General features: G+C 41.4%; 1 protein-coding gene and 1 long non-coding RNA gene across 2 annotated transcripts in view; one reads left to right on the top strand and one right to left on the bottom strand.

Annotated features, from left to right (window-relative positions):
* The window catches only part of LOC144753337 (uncharacterized), a 136,216-nt gene extending 131,706 nt beyond the window's left edge, over positions 1-4,510 (top strand). Inside the window, exon 5 of the long non-coding RNA XR_013594304.1 lies at positions 4,042-4,510. This is a non-coding gene — a long non-coding RNA (uncharacterized LOC144753337). The remainder of the gene's footprint in view (positions 1-4,041) is intronic.
* The window catches only part of LRRC20 (leucine rich repeat containing 20), a 1,483,106-nt gene that overhangs the window by 1,199,080 nt on the left and 268,937 nt on the right, over positions 1-15,089 (bottom strand). The window lies entirely within an intron of this gene.

Genomic DNA, 15,089 nt, shown 5'->3' with positions numbered 1-15,089 from the left:
CACAAAGGCTTCTAGTACAGTTTAGACAGTCTCTAATAATTGCTCTATTAAAATCAGCTTCTTCATTTGTCCAGATGGAACACCAGGTATTTAAAGGTGCCACATTTATAGTATGTGGGCTATACTCGAGACTCAACTCCAAATGGAGGGGAAAATGCGGCGAAAAAGGGGGCACTCCAAAGACTCTACGGCAAAATCTGTTCTCCTCCAGCTGGATAGCGTGTACATCCCTACATCCCCAGATCCCCATACCATATGTTAAAATCGGAATACATTTACGCTTATAAATCTCTAAAATAGGGGCTATGGGCTTTTCACCTATTAACATTGCAAGTAAATAAGTGATACCAACTGCGCGTGTAAATTTTGTTATTCTATTTTTTATGCAGGGATGCCAAGTACAATCTTCATCGAAGTCCAGACCTAAATACGGGAAGGAGCTAACCCTTTCCAGCTTTTTACCTTCTATATTCAAGCAACAGGACTTAGTGTTTTTGGGGCCACAAATCAGGACAAAAGTCTTCTTATAGTTTGGCTGCAACCCCAGATCCTTCATAAAGTTAACATAGCTGGAAATAAGTTTTTTTAGACCACATAAAGGAGTCCCGGCACAGCCTTATTCTATACCAGCGGCACATCCGCCCAACCGTAACTAATGTTTTCTCCATATCGTTTGTATATAGGAGAAATAAGATTGTGCCGAGGGCGCATCCTTGGCGTACCCCTCGCTTAATACTGAACTGTTCTGAACATTCACCAGCATTACCATACTTCACTGAGGCAGAGAGATCGTGGTGGAGGAGCCTCAGAAAGAAAACCAGACCCGCATCGACACCCATATTTACTAAAATGTCCCAACAACCTAGAGCGTGAGACATAATCGAATGTGTTGGTTGAATCCATGAATGCTAGGTGAGTAGAGGTGCCCTTCACATATTTATATTTGTCCCGAATAAGGTGGAGATTAGGAAATTTTTCGATCGTTCTCAGACCTTTCCTAAACCCATTCTGGGTTGAAGCCAGAATATGGTTTGCACTAATCCAGTCCAGGATGCAATCTTGTACGACTCTCCCAATAACTTTCACAGAAGAACACAAAAGAGATATTGGAGGAGAGCACTTGAGATCATGCACATCACCCTTTTTAAAAACAGGCACTATCACAGAGGTACGCCAGGAATTTGGGACACCCTCACCACAAACTGAGTTTAAACAGCTGTAAGTACTGGTGACCTGAATGCAGGATCTTCCTTAAATAAATCCAGGGGAATTCCATTGGGCCTGGTGCCTTCTTACCTTTACTGTAATCAATTGCTTTCCGTAGTTCCCCTACATTAAAAACAAGGTTTTGACAAGGTAAATTCAGCTGTGATGGGGAATTCTCTGCAGCAAGGTCTGCCAAATAAAGGCCAGCATAGAGAGTCACCCAAGTCTCCGGGGGTAATATGGACAGTAACTTTGTCTGTTGGTAGGGTACAGCCTTCCATGAGGCCTGAGGGTCTCTTGACATGTAAGTGCTAACCACTAGATCCCACTTTTCTTCCTTCAATGTTGCCTTTCTTTTCTTAATGGCAAGCTTATACAGCTTCCTACTTTCCCTTATCACTATCAGGTCTCTAGGGTTTTGTTTTAAAGCCTTATGTACGGTATTATTAGCTTCTCTACAAGCCTGTCGAACCACGAATGCGCCTGATTACAGGACTGGGACATAGGTTTAGAAAGTAGATGTTTGACTTTGTCTAACAGGATTGCGAAACCTTGTAAGATGCGAGCTGGCTCATGTGGTATACAATTACAGCTTGACACCAGGGCAGAACTAAAGGAAATGATCTGCGACATAATACTATTCATGCTTGCTGAACACCAGACCACCCTGTGCCCAGCATCTTTAGTGGATGATGACTGAATGGATAAAGGCTTGGCCTTCGGTCCCCTGGACGGTAACACTAACTTAGCAGTGATAGGATTGTGGTCACTATAAGGCTCGATAAGGACCTCACAATCCTTAACAAAATCAAACATGCCCCAGGAGGAGAATACATAATCAAAAGTAATTCCTATGCCTCGTCGAGAAAAGGTGCCAATATAGTGGTCAGTCAAATTGAGCGCCATATTAACCAAACCTCTTTCTAACAAGTGGCTAAGTAGGACCCGTCCCCTAGCAACCATTACATTTTGGTCTGGCTCAGCAGCAGCTGGATCAAAAGTGGACTGGGAAAGTGATACTTGAATACCCAATTTCACATTAAAATCCCCCGGCACCAACAGCTTAAAAGGAAGATCCACTCGAGCCTCTCGCTCCACAAGCTTGTCAATCAGCATAAACAGCCCGTGAAAATTGCCTTTGGATGTAAAGTTATTATTATAAATATTTACCAGGTACAGCTTAAAAGTATCTTCCCAGTCAAAACAAAACACCTGCACCTCCCCCTTTTGGAATAGCTGAATAATCATGCCAGCAATTTCCACTTTAAACCAGGCCGACATGCCCCCCTTAGATGGCAAGTTAATTTTTTTAATATTCACTCAAGTGTACATGCATTTAGAGAATGGCGTCTTGTTTTGTTCAGCTGGAGTGTTAATCTAACATTCCATGTTATATTTACCCGGTGTTAGTTGGGTGTTATGAAATGACTGGAAGCTGACACTTATGTACAGTACAGTAATAAGATAGGATAGGAAATTATGTATAGTTGTAGTTTTGTTTGCATTTACAATGTTTTTAATGGGCATGGTTTGTGACACCACATCAGTTAGGTTCTGCTTCTTCAGTATTGCAAACAGTGGTGGCTCCTCCACTAGGGCGGAGGAGCATCACCCCACTGCTTCCTCGCAGTGCGAGAAGCAGAAACATAAAATGGTAATAACTTCCGTTTTATGTTTCTGTTTCTCGCTCTGCGAGAAAGCAGAAGGGTTTGGTTGTGGGTGGGTGGGCGGGCGGGGCTGCCCTGTGAGCAGAGCTGGGCAGGGGAGGAGTAGTGTGCCCATCCTGAATGCGCATGCCTGGTTTGGTCGGCCCTCTGGGGCCGACCAAACCAGTCATTCGCACTCTGCCCTTCTCCATGTAGGCAGCAATGTAGCCTACATGGATAACATGACTGGGCCATTAGCCATGGGATGGGTGGCGTCCCGACCAATCACAAAGCTGCTTGCAGCATTGTGATTGGCTTAGGGGTGGGAGCCTGGCTGCGTGTCTCCTGTCCCTGCCGGAGGCAGGAGAGCAGGGGATGAGCAGGGACGGCGGGGTACCCGGCCAGTGGGAAGGTGAGTTTTAATCTTTTTTTAAAATTAATTTAACCCCCCTGTGCGCGACCCCCGCCCTCCCACCCGCAAGTCATGCCGGCCGCAACTGAGTGTAAATGCTTGCTTACTGTGCATCTAATCTTTGTACCGAGCCGATAATATGCACAACAAACTGACCCACATAATGCAATAAATAAATATTGTTCCAATCAGGGATTGAAGTAGTCAAGTTTCTTAATATTTAGGCTCCACATATTTAATGGAAGCACTTTGTGCTCCTGATGTGTTTGATGTTGTTCCCTGAGGAGATTACTTGGCCTATTCACAAACTGCATTTTGTAGCATTTTAGTAGTTTCACAAAAGTATTACTAATGTACTAAAAAATGCTATTCACACATGTATTTGTGGGGGTCTCCGCCTGTGCTATCTTTTCTGTGCAGTGATCTCCACCCGGTGTGGGGAAATCTCCAGCCCATTTGGAGATCTACACACATGCACGCATATGTTTTTGTAGTAAATCTGGATGGATCAGGAGGAGCAGCTGGAAAAAGGGTTATACTTACTACTACACTGGAGTAGATTAGGGAGGGTGAAGGCAGGGTTTAAGGAAGGGCAAACATCCACTTACAAAAGAGCAAGAAAATTACAATTCACAAACTCTGCTTCTAAAATTCCACGGAGCATCACACTAACCGCGAGCTGCCCACCGATCCAGAGCCCTAAACGCCCTCGGCCGCCTTGATCTATTCAGGCGTGGCCCAATCTTCAAAGCCATTGACTGTGCGTTCCTCCCTCAGATGCCGCACCTTTTGATGAGACCAGGGCGTCCAGCAACTCACGGAATCCACACCAAGTGAGCCACACTGCTTGACATCGACAACCCTGTCCTGATGACGATCACGACTCACGGGGATCGAAACGACGTCGACATCACAGCACAATTTTAGGGCGCTCATTTATGTTTTGTGCTCCTGTATAACTGTTTATTCCACGATTTAAGTGAATTTAACTTAACCCTGCGGAGCCATCACTGTTCACCATTTAGCACTTGCGTCTTCACTTTCCACTACGTATATATATTCTTTACTCACCAAGTGCCCTCGGGTTGTCACATGATTTCCTCTGTACAGTGCTGTTTAACTGTATTACCATGTGTAACACCCCTCCTTTTCTTTGTTGAATAACATACCTTTAAATCATATGAGCCTCCTTGTCTCCTGTTTTTGTAATGCAGACTGCATACATTACATAACTGTCTTAAATTGAAACCTGTTGGGAAATGTTATTGTTCTAATCTAAAATTACACAGCCATATATAACCCAACTGTTATATCTAAGGTTTCTACCTTACATCTTCCCTGTTTCTCTGCCTCTGCTGTTCAGCCAGTGAGTATAGAATGTTAGTGTGAATGCGATGTCATTGGAATGTTTGGTATGATGTGAGTGGACTGTCAGTTGGATCCTGGGCTGAGCAGCTGGGAGGATGCTCCTGGTGGGGTTTTGATTGTATATACTGGAAAACCTATCTTACCATCTAAGAAGAATAAACTTATCATCTGTAACCTATCCAAGTCTTCTGGAACTCTTTAAAAGGATATAACATAAACTCAGTTAAATGTACTCCAGCTCAGCCTCAGAGTAAGTCCAGCACCACAAATTGCCAATGACTTGAACTGCAGCACACTCCCATAGTCTATCCTATTTTCAGTGCTAATTGTTTGTGGGCTTTAGCTGTGTATTTCAGTGTTTTCCAAACCTTTTGAACTCAATGGCCTAACTCCCAAAAAAGAGAAAAACTGTGTTTTCCAGGGTTTACAAAACATGTAGCTATGAAAGCACATATCTAATGTAAAGGATAAGTAATGCAGAGTATGTAGTGTCTTCCCACTGGCAGTGTTTCCTATGGACTAATGTTAGATATTTTAGCATAAAAAGTCTGTATATTGCACTTTAACTTACCTCTTATTACCCTCTCTCACATCTCATTACCTCTCACAACCATTGCTGTCTCTCACATCTCATTCCTCTCACTCGCCCTCTGGACTTTGGTTTACAGGACTAATAATGGATTTAAAAAGTAAGAGTGCTATATTCAAATGTTTTAATAAACTAACTCCTGGACACCGTTGAGGGTCATCCACCTACTCCAAACTGAATATTATAATATTAAAAAGGTAAACAGTCCTGCCAACACTATAGCACTGGGTGAAACTTTAAAAGTTTGAATAGCACCAGATTAATGTATACCCTGCATTCTAAGGCACCTGAAATGTGATGCTTTAAACTTACTCACCACTGTTTTTCTACACTCTTTGTCCTACTACAGTAAAGTGATGCTGTTGTTGTGTATACAGTCATGGATGCCAAGTGTCCCCATGGCAATTGTCTCACTTTAAGTCAGTCCTGGCCTTATAACAGACATTGCATTCTGGGACTTGACATTTTGCTATTAACACTGTAATTATAGGCTGAAAACCCCAGAAGTAAAGAGCAGTTGGGTTAAAAAACACCAGGATTTGCTGAAGGTATCATACATATCAATGGGGCACCTTACAACTATGAATATTGTTGGCACGTGGAAAAGTCTTGCATCATGTTTTCCACATTATCCACATGCAAGGTGACAGCACTCTTTCACAGGTACCTGTCACCACACCTTGCATGGAATAGTTAACGTCGGGTGTGCTTATCACATCGCCTGCTACCAATCCTGACCTTTTAGAAAAGAAAGCTTATGTATCAAAGGGTTTTATCAATTCTGTATCTGTTTAACTAGGATAATACATATTCACCAGTAAGTGAAAGAATTAAACACTGCCAAGAGATCAGATATGATTTTAATATAGCAGGATTCTCTAAAGTGTATAAAAGAATTTGATCAGACCTAAAACATGCTTCTAAACCCTGCACCTTTAATCTAAGCTCCCTAAACTGGAAGAAACGAAACGAAAAAACCAACAATGCTTTAGTGACTTCCATTTACAAAACAACTGGAGCAGAATTATCTTAGGCTAGTCTTTCTTCCTTCTACTTTGTTTAAAAAAGTTATATTGTATGAAAATAACTACATTTCCCTCACGTTCCCTTCTTAGAATGGCATTTTAGTTCATGGTTGTTAAGGTGGCTATCAGTGTGTATATATTTACACTGATGAGGGCTGCCTCATTTTCAGTGGTGTTTTATCAGTTATTATAGGGTTAAAACTAAAACTAGCTAGCCTAAAAATAATTAAGCCAACAAATAACTATAGAAATATATTGATCTGTTTTATTTTTAAAGATCCTAGTATGTGATTTCTTTCTTAATAAACTCTGGATAATGTTATTTTCAATTTGTAAACATCAAATGTATTAAAGCAAATCCAGTTAAATTATATAATAAAGCTAATATTATATTTTAGGATCCTTTTTCCATTCAAAACAAAAACTTTAGATTTTCTTTTAACAAGGCTTCCAACACTACCAACAAATGCTGTTATGTAAGCAGAGACTGTTTTGAACTCCACCATCCATCTACAGGTGAAACCCAGTTCAACTCCAATCAATCTCAATCAGGTTTACCATATGGGAAATGAACTCACACACCAAACAACTTTTTCTGCCTTCACTATGTGGGTGAATATGTTTGTTGCTTTGCCCCTCATTTTGAGGAAAATGTATTTGAGGAGGAGAGAGGGTTTACAGGCAAGGATCAACATCTTTAACGTGTCCTGGGAAGCAGTCATTGCCAGATACTGCTTCCTACATGCTGTGATCTTTGTCATGGTTGCAGACTGGGAGCAGGAACTTGATTCACTACAGCCTGTGCCCAGGCAAACCCTGCCTATGTCGAAATACTGGCTGCACTCCACTTCATGGCCACTGGATCCTTCCAGAGGGCCAGCTCTAACAACGTTGAGATCCCACAGGCAAACCAGTCTCAATGCTTCCATCAGGTCCTGAGATGTATCAACATAAGAGTATTATATATATATAAGATAAACATAAGTTTATCTCCGTGCCATCTTAACGGGTAGAAAGGTAATGGGTGCCATTGACTGCACCCGTGTGGTGCTTCAGCCACTTCACCACATCCCACACATGTTCTGCAACAGGCAAAACTGGCACTATGTTAACATTATAGCTATCTGAGATGCCAAGGACAGCTTCACTTGGTCCATCAATCGGTTTTAATTTCCAACCAACCGTCTATGCTGACATCCCAGTACCTGGAGATTAAACTAACCCCAAATTGTGAGCAGTACTGGGATCTGATCACAAAACCCTTGGACAGAAAGCTGTATTTCCAGTTCAGAGTTGGCTGCCTACCACTTAATGCTTTTACCTTAAAATGGTCGCCAAGTAATGTTAACACATGTTGCTACTGCAAGGTCCATGTTGAGGATACCCCACACTTTTTGTTTGTATGCCCTCTGTATGCTGCCCCAAGAAGTAGATGGCTAAAACCAGTGTGCAAAAATTTGGGGATAAGAAAATATCTAGAAGCACTAAGAATATTAAGATCGAATTGTGCCCACAATCTTGCAATTGCCCTAGCTAAATATTTGGGTTGAGCCTGGATTATCCGCACCCGCACTTTAACTGCGATTAATTATGTATGATGAATTATATATTTGTTTTAAGCAAGACCTATTATTATTATTATTTTTTTTTATTAGTTCTAGTGATGCTGTACTTTTAAACTGTATAAATTCGCCAGCATTCTGTATTTAATGTGTATCTTAAATTGATCTTAATATAGAATAGTATTTATTTTTGTTTAGAATAGGGATAAAATGCTTTTATGACAATGCTGTTGAATAAAGTATTGAAACTTGAACTTGCTTCACTGATGTGTACACAGCCTGTCTTGGAAGCACATATGACAATTATATCTTTCAGAAGTCACCACTTGCCTGTCACTTGTTAGCTGAGGAGTTCCGTGACAGATAGCTCATAGTAAGTAATAACACCTCTACGTGCCACACTAACTGGTAGAAAGGTAATGGATGCCATTGACTGCACCCGTGTGGTGCTTCAGCCACCTCACCACATCCCACACATGTTCTGCAATAGGCACAACTGGCACTATGTTAACGTTCAAGCTATCTGAGATGCCAGGGACTGCTTCACTGATGTGTACACAGCCTGTCTTGGAAGCATATGACAATTATATGTTTCAGAAGTCACCTCTTTCCTGTCACTTGTTAGCTGAGGAGTTCGGTGACAGATAGCTCACTGATAAGTAATAACACCTCACACTGGGGCAACATGGGCATTTGGAAATGGCATCTCAACTATACTCATTAGTAAATACAACACAATATACACACACATTACCCTCACACACTCTGTGTTTGTATGTATAATGTATTACATTTAGAATAGAAGCCCCCTTTCATAACAAATCACATCTTTGTTGCAGGTGATGCTGGATATGCTCGCTCTTCCCATCTTCTCACACCCTACAGACAATCAACAACAGTAACTCAATAGAGGTACAATAGGGAACACATTTATACACAAGCGTTTATTGAATGCACTTTTGGTGGGCAGATGTTCGGGTACTTCCCCACAAGTTATGTGTGAGATTATGGTAGCCTGTTGCATGCTACACAACACCTCCATGCATTGAGGCTTTCGCATAAATCGTAACCCCGACCAGGGCCCATATCTAGGCACCCAGGGTGGGGTACAGAATACAGACCAGGCTATTCAAGATCACCTCAGCGACTTAACTAACTTTTTTATTGAGCTGCTAGCTTGTTTGATGCATGTAAGTGTTGGGAGTCTGTTGTCAATGATGAATGGTGGAATACTACCACACTGTCCATATATGGCTTCCTCGGACAACTCTGTTCATTCCCCATCATATCGTCAGAAAACATACTGTTCCCTAGTCAAAAATTCTTCATTTTCTGGAGCATTCAAACATTCATCATTAACACCACTTAACTACAAGTTTTTGCATAGAATTCTTAGTTTTGTTTTAGGTAAAACATACTACAAACCTTACTTTGCATACATATACTAGGTACACAAACATCCTCTAAAATTAGTTTTGTGAATATAGCAATTGTTCTGCCTTTTTTTCCTACATGCAAGGGTCTCCTTCCTGCAAGTGGCGGCATCTCCTCCACATGTTGAAGTTTCCTGTCTGCATGTGGAGTCTCTGCTCACCACAAATAACAGGAAATTACATGAAGTTGGACATATTGTGGTAATTCTGAGCCATCCTTTGAACACCATAATACCATCCTCCCCTATCCTGTTTTCAATATTCTAGCCCCCAATATGGAAGAGGGATACTAGGTTGGGACATCTCCCTCCAGGGATGAGAGATTGTAGCAGAGCCTAATTTGTAAAACATTACGTGCCAGGGCCCTTCTTGAAAGCCACTACAGCATGCACCACACATTCGCCCCTGCAAGCGTTGCCAATGACAGTACCAACATAGCACCTAAACATCACAATCCTGCAAGTGTGACAATTCAGACTATTTCAAGGCATACAAAGCGCTAATAATGGAGTGAGATGCTGGCATTATTCATTTTCAATTGCCATTTCACTTAATAAACACAGTTGTTGTGCACATCTCAGACAGTGCCACCATGTGGTGGGCTGCCTCTAGAGCTGGTGTTAACAGTTAAATGCTGGTGCCAAGCACCAGAAACCACTGGCTCAAATTAAACACTAAATTGGAGGTTATTTGTGAGGGGATCTTCCAAAATATCCTAGCTTTTATGTTGTGCCAAAACCCAGCTGAGTGATGCAGTGCAAGCTCAAATTTGGAGTGACACCAGCAATCAATGCAGTGCAGTGGGTTTCCCTACCCAAAAGTGGAAGTTCTGCCATAAGCACTGGGAAGACCTTCACTAGTGGACATTACCTAATGCCAAGGACAGTAGGGGCTTGCACTCCCAGCCTCATTTTCAAATCCCCCACATAACATCTCTATACAGGTGGTTGTTGAGACCTGCCTGGCTGACTCTCCAAGCTTAGCTGTAAGAATTTGAGCAGAAGACAGAAAGCAAGTTATTTTAAAAAAAATATTCACTCAAGTGTACATGCATTTAGAGGATAGTGTCCAACTGGAGCGTTACTCTAACATTCCATGTTGTTTTTAAACTGTGCTAATTGGATGAAATAATTAAAACTTGGAACAATATATGGTAATACGATAGGATTGGTGACGACAAAATCGCAACTTCTGCGTTTGTAATCGGTTACATTTACATTTTGTCAAACTAAGTTGATGTGATGTTGACATTTTATAATAGTGCCTTACTTTCTAACCAGCATATATATTTGACACATTAAATCCATAATTCACACAATTAATATTTCTGAAATTATGTTAAACAAAAATCAATAGGTTAAAAAAAATTAAAATGCTTTGTTGCCTTGTTCAAATACACACTCAGTAAGTTGATGTGTGAAAGCTATTGCAAAATATATTTTCCTACTGCAAGCACAGGAATAGTCAAAGAAAAAAACTCAGACCCACCACCATCAGTGCCAACTCCTACCCTTCCTTACTCCTGTGCCCCCGTACCACCCGGGTCTTGTAGTTTAACCCCTGACCTCCCTGTGGCTGCTCGGAAGAACACCATTAGTTGTGTGTCACGGGCCCCCATCCCTTGTACCAGTACTATAAGGTTGGATGAATGGTGCCGTGTTCCTGAGAGCGGGGATCCTCTCCTCTCTCCACAGCCAGAGTCACCGCCAGAAAATATACTCACCCATATACACCCAAGGTCCCTTTAATTGGGAACTACTCTCGGCAGCACCCACCCCAGGTCACGCGTCATCTGCCCTGATTCGATTGAAGAGGCAGGACAAGAGGAAGAGACGACGGACTCCGGAAGATGCCACGAGAGAGCAGATGCCGAAAGCCGAGAATGAGACCTGGAGATGAGACCCACAGGAGAAGACGCTCCGTTACTGGTGCTGGCAGCCGGGGACGAGTATCCAGAAGTGTCAGAAGAGCCAGGAGGCCAACGTCCCCACGCTTCACCCAGCCACGCTCCAGGAGGAGCATGGCTCTCACAGGTGAGTGCACGGTTTGCGGGGTGGGCCGGGAGGCGGGAGAAGGTTGGTGATACCCTGACCGTCCCAACCACCCTCCCCTCTCACGTACACGCCCATGACAAACCCCCTTTCTTTTGTGAGCACCGGGTGTCTCCTCACTCTTTTTTCCCTATGATGAAGGTTAGGAAACAAAACCTTTCACCAACACTTTGTTTCTTTTCTTTCGAGGGAAGCCTGAGTCTTAAGGGTCCTTCACGGTGCACCAGAACAACCAGAAACCAGATATCACGAAGAAGTGAACACCGGGAAAAGAAGTATTATCCCTAAGTAAACTCTGGCAACACCAGCCGGTTGTGTTTATAAAATAAAAACCTCTCAAACGCCTATTGTTGTGAACCTTACTCCTTTAACCCGCTCACATTGTGGAACAAGTTAAGTCCGAACACCCCACATCCCTCCCTCCTGTGCAGCCACTTACTTCCCCAGGAACATGTGTCCTTGGCTCCTCTAAAGGACGTCTTGAGGTCAAATGGAGAGGTTCAAGTAGTGGTCTTCAAGATATTCAGGACTTAGTTGGAGAGGTCCGAGAAACTGCCAATGAGCAGATCCTAACTTTAAGTGTCCTCATGACCTCCTTGATAACAGGTCTCTCATCTTACATGTCTCCCCACCCAACATACTGTCGCCCAGACCTCCCAGTGCATCTGTCATCCCTTTTTCCCCTGCTACCCCTGTGGTATCTTCTTTTGTGAGCCATCTGGTGCTGCCACTGCCAGCAATTTGATGTATGCATGGTTGGAGGACTTCACCACACTTGTGGTGAAGATAGAGAACAAGTATAGCCAGGGACTTTTGCCCCCTAGTCAGAAATATGATTTGGGCATTCCCCACCTGTATGCCTGAATGACTCCAATATATTTTTGGATAGTGGTTACTTTTTTGGATTATTGTTTAACTTTATGCTTTCTATATTACCATTTGTATATAAACTTCCTCATGTGATTATATTTATTTTCTGCTTTCCGATTCCATTTTATTTAAATTTGTCCATTTCGAAGGACAGATTTTAGTTTCCCCAAAATCAATATAGTTGGGAAGAAATGTTCATTTTAATTATCCATATAAATATACTAAAACCACAAATATAAAACAAACTTTTATCTGTTTACATATTTTGCAGATTAATGCATTGTATGTCATGTGAAAGAAATGTTTAGAAATGTTTTAGTTAGATGTTTTCAATATCATAATGAAATGTTTAAATGCACTATACTTTGAAGGTAAACAAAGAACAAAATATACATAACACTTTTCTATGTAGTAAATGCAACATCAAACATTCAAAATAGATGAAAGCTAGATACAGGCTTGTTTAAAAAAAATTGTGTACATATTTTCATTTTTCAAAAATTGTTCAGTGTTAGGGAGAGAGTTGCAACATTTCAGACAAGAAATTATGGTGGGTTTCTCCTACTACTCCACCCATACAATGCAGTGGTGAGATAGTTTGAGATTGTGCTTGTGTTGTAGGTCGTTGAGTTGATGGTGGTTGAATTGTTGGTGTTGGAGGTTGAGGTGGTGCAGGTGGTTGTGCAGATATTTGATGTTGGCAGGTGGTGTGTTTCTCCCACTTTGAGGTGGCTCTGTAGAGCCTCCTTCCTGTGTTGGCCTTGAAGATTAATGTACACGTTTTTTGTTTATTGCCTCTATAATCTTCCTTGCCAAGGCATGTTAACATGCACTTTCTTTCCTAAAAGTTTGAAGATATTCTTGGGGCATCTCAGGATTGTCTTAGTAGTATGTTGGTGTTATCCAAGGAACGGAGCAAGAACAGCAGACCTCAGTAAGGACCTATATTTCTTTTTGCATTGAATAAATCCAAACGATTTGTGTTAGAGATGCCAGAAAGAAAAGAACTTTTACATTATTTCTCAAACATATACGTTTATTTAAATATTTTTGTCATTTTTTTAAGAGTTTTTTAAGAGACATTTGTACAATTATACATAACATTGTCCATGTTGCGTCAAAAAATGCCCTCTATTTAGTAATTAATAACAGTTGATCCTGCTAATCAAGCATACACACTTTCATACCAGTCATACTATTTTTTTTAAAAAGAAGGGAAAACATACTTAACAACATAAACACAAAAGCAAAATTTTCACAAAACACAAGTCTGATACAGGTGGTGACTCTAAGGTGTGCTTATTGGGATACGTATGGTGATCTAGACGATACGATACATAAAACAATATAATGGGTACTATTAAAAGTTTGAGGGCATGAACCAATGTTCTGAAAAACAAGGAGTACAAAAAAACTTTTTTCAGTATCATAATTTCTTTTGATTTGTGTTATACATCTCAATGGCATCATATATACATATTGCTTCATTTTATAAGTTGGTAAAACAGTGAAAGCTCATAGCCAATTATGCATCCTACTACAGATTTAGAAAATTAGAAAGACCGAAGTGTTTAAAGGTCAAGAGCAGTTTTTATGTATGTTTGTCCCTGGCCCTGAGGAAGGTGATACCCACCAAAACGTACGTCGGCCCAACATCTACAGTCTAGGACACGAACTGGTTAATTCCATCCTAACTAGTTGAACTGTATCGTCTAGATCACCATACGTATCCCAATAAGCACACCTTAGAGTCACCACCTGTATCAGACTTGTGTTTTGTGAAAATTTTGCTTTTGTGTTTATGTTGTTAAGTATGTTTTCCCTTCTTTTTTTAAAAAATAGTATGACTGGTATGAAAGTGTGTATGCTTGATTAGCAGGATCAACTGTTATTAATTACTAAATAGAGGGCATTTTTTGACGCAACATGGACAATGTTATGTATAATTGTACAAATGTCTATTAAAAAACTCTTAAAAAAATGACAAAAATATTTAAATAAACGTATATGTTTGAGAAATAATGTAAAAGTTATTTTCTTTCTGGCATCTCTAACACAAATCGTTTGGATTTATTCAATGCAAAAAGAAATATAGGTCCTTACTGAGGTCTGCTGTTCTTGCTTGGTTATTTTCTCCCCCCTCTGGACCTCAAAGTATCTGGGAGAACTCTTTCTCTGTATATGTTATCCAAGGAACGGGCCTGCCAGTCACTCAACTAAAGATGTCCTTTATGAGAGATAGTAAGGTTAGTAGCCCCCATTGCATAAATACCCTCCCACCTATTAGACTGCTGTTGGAAAAACTGATCCTCTCAAAGAGCAGCATGAGACCATGTCAACAATATTCATGTGTGGACATTTGAAAAGGCCAAATGAACAATTGATGGACAGAATGCAGAACAAAGTCATACATTCACCCCAGTACAGAGATCTGGGCCTGAATCCGTCGTTTTTTTGCTCACCATGCCATTCCAGTTTGGACCCAGCCATATGCAAATCAGTCTTGACCCTGCGCCCAATGAGAACAGTCCAGGCCGAACTGCCAGGCCAGGTCCTCCCTGAAAGGGAAACAAGTATCTTAGGACCGGATTCGGGCTTTCAGCCCTCTTCAGCGAGGATTGCTTGACTCCAGTGGCATGGAGCGCACGGGACCCATGTCTGGGCATAACCGTCCCACTCGGGGTGACAAATGCAAAAATGAACAATTGATGGACAGAATGAAGAACAATGTCATTCATTCACCCCAGTACAGAGATCTGGGCCTAAATCCATTGTTTTTTTGCTCACAATGCCATTCCAGTTTGGACCAAGCCATATGCAAAACAGTCTTGACCCTGTGCCCAATGGGAACAGTCCTGCCTGAACTGCCAGGCCAGGTCCTCTCTGGACTGGAAACAAGTATCCTAGGACCTGTTTCGGGATTTCAG

The sequence above is a fragment of the Lissotriton helveticus genome, chromosome 5_1 (assembly GCF_964261635.1).
Source record: "Lissotriton helveticus chromosome 5_1, aLisHel1.1, whole genome shotgun sequence".
In the NCBI taxonomy this organism is placed as follows: domain Eukaryota; kingdom Metazoa; phylum Chordata; class Amphibia; order Caudata; family Salamandridae; genus Lissotriton; species Lissotriton helveticus.
This window is presented reverse-complemented; position numbering and strand designations above follow the sequence as displayed.